General features: G+C 36.9%; 1 non-coding gene across 1 annotated transcript; it reads right to left on the bottom strand.

The window, feature by feature from the left end:
• Window positions 1-4,546: 4,546 nt before the first annotated feature.
• Window positions 4,547-4,651, bottom strand: LOC143579908 (small nucleolar RNA R71). The gene has a single exon (XR_013143548.1). It is a non-coding gene; the product is annotated as a small nucleolar RNA R71 (small nucleolar RNA).
• Between the last annotated feature and the right edge of the window lie 204 nt (window positions 4,652-4,855).

Genomic DNA, 4,855 nt, shown 5'->3' with positions numbered 1-4,855 from the left:
CGTAATGAATCAGACACCGGATTCTTATTAAAGTTTAAAGAAGAGTCTTTAGCTAGACTAGCTCCTAAAACCTCAATCAGAAGGCTTCTCCTTTATCTTCTTCCCATCAATGCTCCTCAACACTAACCTATTACAATTGGTTGGGAAGAAATCAATTGTAAAGCTCACATGGGTCCGAAGATATGAATTCAGCTCGGCCCACCAACTCTTGAATTTTCCGGGACCAAACTGTATGATATACATGTAATCCAAGAGGTGGTCATCCATACATAATGATTCAGTGAAAGGGTTTAGCCAACATCCATAGAAAGATTCTTTAATTTAGTAATAATCCAACATTAGAAACCCAAAGTAATCATCAAAAACCTAGGTAACTAATGGGTTTAGCCAACACTCATACTCAAGAAAAAACAAAATAATTAGGTTCAAACACTAAATTACTAATGAAAACAAGTAAGTCAAACCGAATATAGTATGTTTTAATGAGTAGAGTTCAGTCCCTTCCTTCTCTAATAATTTTCTATGAACTGATGTCAGGTGTTTGATCTTTTCTCCAAATTTCGTCCAAAACTTTCGCTTTTCTGGTCTAAAAGGGGCGCCCCCCTCCTCACTCCTTTCAAAACCCTTCTGATCTTTTTTATTGGTTTCTTGCTTGTAGTCCAAGCTACTCTAGCGGGCTCTTTTTTTTTTTACCTCGTGAGCAATTCTCTTATGATAAGCACTCACGCTCATTTTCCTTGTGCTTTAGTGGAGCCCAGGGATATTTAATCGGTTCCTGCAAAGGGCAAAAAAGTATATGAATTAGTTACTTTAGCCTATGGTGACATATAAAAATCATATCATAAAAGTCAATCACATTTCTTCATTCTAAGTTAAGAAACTTAATTGATTTATTAACTTATTTCACTCACTAACAAAAATTAAATGCATTGACATTCTCCTTCTTTATTATAAATAAATATCTAAATTCAGTTTAAAGCAAAGTTATCATTAATAATAGGGGCATTTACATATTTCTCCTTCCTAAACTTTGAAATTACATATTTCCTCAAACCATGCTTAAAGAGCATTGTACATTTTGCATTAAAAACTTGTATTTTGGGAAAATATGTAATTTCAAAGGTTAGGAAAGGGAAATATGTAAAAATCCCTTAATAATAAATGAGCTCGTTGTCTCAAGTTTAATAAAAACTACTCAATTTTAGCTCATTGTCTCTTATAACCTTAAAAACACGCATATGAACCAATTTAGAGTAATATTAAATATAAACCAACACAAAACCTAATAAAAGTGTATGAAGTATTTATAATATTTATATATAATAGGCCACATCAGTAGGTGACATAATCATCAAAGTTAGTAGGTATTCTGGACCTGGATGACCTCCTCAGTTGTTTAGCGGGTTCAACGCTGTCTTGGTTTTGAGTGTTTGATGAACCTTCATTTTCTGTTTTAAGTGTAGAGAAGTTGGTGTAGTGGGTTCAATTACATTAGGTACAAGAGGAATAATCGGAGCTACATAATCGACGAGTCTACCCCCGCATCTTGTATTTCTTGCAATTCTTCATAAGGGTTGGTACTGCTCCCACTAATCTTAAAATCCCACAGGAATGCGACACGCTTGGTTTCTACAATATGAGTGATATGGGAAGGACATCCAAAATGATAACCCTTTGAATTTTTAGGATACCTGATAAAGAAGCAGGTAACTGTTTTTGGGTCAAGTTTCCTTAGGAAAGGGTTATAAAGTTTTGCCTCAGCAATACAGCCCCATATTTTTGTATACTTAAGAGTAGGTTTCCTTTTAGTCCAGAGTTCATAAGGTGTTCTAGGGACATACTTAAAATGATCTCTACCGAGTATATGAACGGCTGCTTTTAAGGCTTTAGTTCACAGGAATAGAGGTAAATTAGCGTTGGCTAACATACTATGTACCATGCCCATAAGGGTTCGATTTATGTGTTCAGTGGCATCATTTTGATGAGTAGTACCTGGCATGGTGTATTAGTTCACGATCCCAGGGCCCTTAAAAAACTCGTAAAATGGACTATAAGCTTGACCCACATTACTATTTCTTCCATGATTTTCACCTCATCTATCTGTCTTACAACTTTTATTTGATGATCTAATTGTTTTTCAACTTTAGTTTTATAATCTTTAAAAGTTGTAACATATTCAATTTGTTCCTTAATGACATACAGATACATATGGTGAAATAATCATCATTGAAAGTTGATGTAACACAAAGTGTACATCTTATTGCATCAAATTAACCTCATATTTATACCGAACTCCATGCAAATTCATTGTTTTAGGTACTTATTTGAGTTATTTGTGAATTTGCAGGTCCGGGCGCCCGCCCGACAAAGAAAACACAAAAAGATGGCGTTTCGGAGGCAAAACAGCATTCTGCCAGACCTGCACGACCGTGCATGCCCGTGCGGATGCCCGTGTAAGACCTGCACGACCATGCAGGGTCGTGCTAATGACCGTGCCAGAGCAGAGAAATTTGACCTTTTGGTCAGACTAAAGCGGGGTGTTGACTTTCCACTTATATGCACGACCGTGCATGCCCGTGCATGGGCCCGTGCCAGATGTCCAGAAAGCATAAATACATCTCCATTACCTCCATTTCAAGTGTGGAGCCTTAGGGGAATTCTCTTAACTTGCTGGAAAATTATTGTGTGTTTGCTAGAGAGAATTCAAAGCTTCCATCTTGTGTGATCATCCTTGCAAGTAGCATTCATCATTCATCTTAGTTTGCAATTTCTTGTTCTTAACAATGCTTTGTAAGACTACTTTGATTTTGTTTGTTGTATCAAGCCTTATGGGCTAATACTTTTGTTACTTAGATTATGTTGAAACTTCTACTTATGTGATATTTTATCTATGCATGATTTTGGCATGTTGGTGTTCTTCAATTTTATGACATGTTTTTGAGTAGAGTTTAATGGTTGAATGCTTGTTTTAATTCCTAATCTTGTTAGTTTGATAGATGCTTAACCATAATATGTTGGAAAACTATATGTTGAGTATTTGTTTATGAACTTAGTTTGTTTATGCATACTTTGTTTATATCATTAAGTTAGGAATGACTAATGAAAATTAACTTGGTTATGAATTTTAACAAGCATGAAACCTATCACTTGATATTGGAAAATTGTATGGTGATAACATTATTCTTTGAGTTGGTTGATGTTGCTAGAGATTAAGGCCATAATCCTTAGTTTATATTTTGCTACTTAAAAGATTCATGTGTTTAATTAGTGTTCTTGGACTTGTCTACTTTACATAATTTTAGGTGGTTAGTTTGTTATTTTCATGCTAGCTTTCCTTTGATTATGAGATTAGGTAGTTTTGACAAACTTACTAATCTATGGTTATTATTTTGAAAAACACCCATCATGATTTTGTTGTTAGTATTAGGTTGCCTTGATTGGAATTTGATATTAATGCTTAATTCATGATGTTTGCCATAATCATTGTCATTTTATCACTAAGTTTAAGTGGATGCATAGTCTAAGTAGCTTTGTTTGGATTGATTGTTAGTTGTATTTTATTTGCTTTGTTATTGTTGTATGTTAGTTTAGTAATTTGAAAAATCAATTTGATTGCTTGTTCGGTTAAATTAATTACAAAGATTTATTATCAAAAGTTCGCCGTGTCCATGGATTGACACTCGGTTCTTACCGATACTTTGCTACAAACGATAGGTACACTTTCCTTTCATGTGTGGTTTGGTTGTTGGTGAAAACCATTTTTAAAACCCGATTTGTGTGAAACTTTTATATATATATTTGCACACGTCAAGTTTTTGCCGCCGTTGCCGGGGACACAATGTTTTACTTTTGAAAACGATACGAGTAATTGATTTGCCTTGTTGATATTTTTGCTCTATGTTATTTTAGTTTATTTCATTTTTATTCATCTTGTTTTATTTTATTAGTTATATTTTTAGGTAGTTTTCCGTGTCTTGTTTGTTTCCATTCCGCGTTTCTTTCGGGTGATGCATGTCCACCACACCCGGTCTTGATCTTGTTTCCCCCCTTTCCGAACCCGAGCGACATCTTCGAGAAGGTTTGAAGAGGAGAGCACGCGAGATTTCCGAGGTCATTAAAAACGAAGTTTTGGAGGACGACGCGAATCCCAAGGTTGAGGAGATGGCGGATCCGAACAATCAAGGTCGCATGGATGACTTCGCCACGCCGTCCCTCGATGGCTACGACAGCGGTGTCACGGAGCCCGAGATTACTGTGAGTTTCGAGATCAAGTCGAGTATTATTCATATGGCTGAAAATTCCGTTTCTTTCCATGGCCTCTCGAACGAGGACCCACATTCTCATGTTGCGCATTCTTTCGATTATGTGCGATATTCAAGATCCAGGGGTGTACAGACGATGCCGTGAGACTCCGACTTTTTCTGTTCTCACTTCGCGGGGCTGCCTTGGAGTGGTTAGAGGCACTCCCTTCCGGTTCCATCACCACTTGGAACCAATTGGTTGAGCAATTTCTTCTTCAGTACTTTCCACCCAATAAAACTGCAAGATACCGGGCAAAAATCACTGGTTTTAGTGTTGATGATGATGAGTCACTTCATGCTGCATGGGAGAGGTTCAAGGGCTTGTTGAGAAAATTCCCTCATCACGGTTTGAGTCGCGGTCTTCAGTATCGTACGTTCTTTGATGCTTTATCTAGAGCACAGAAGCAGGTCGTTGATCAGGTTGCGGGAGGAGATTCCGGTAGGTGTACTCCCAATGAGGCGTTGGATGTCTTGGAGCGAGCTACTAAGAAAAGTTTTGCATATAATCCACCTCGTAGTATTCCTTCAACTAAGGGCGTTCTTCATGTCGATTC

Source organism: Bidens hawaiensis, unplaced genomic scaffold (assembly GCF_021521415.1).
Source record: "Bidens hawaiensis isolate Kalapana, Puna unplaced genomic scaffold, B.hawaiensis_p1.1 tig00030160_1, whole genome shotgun sequence".
NCBI classification, from domain to species: Eukaryota; Viridiplantae; Streptophyta; class Magnoliopsida; order Asterales; family Asteraceae; genus Bidens; species Bidens hawaiensis.
Note: the sequence above shows the minus strand (reverse complement) of the source record. Positions and strands in the feature narration are given on the sequence as shown.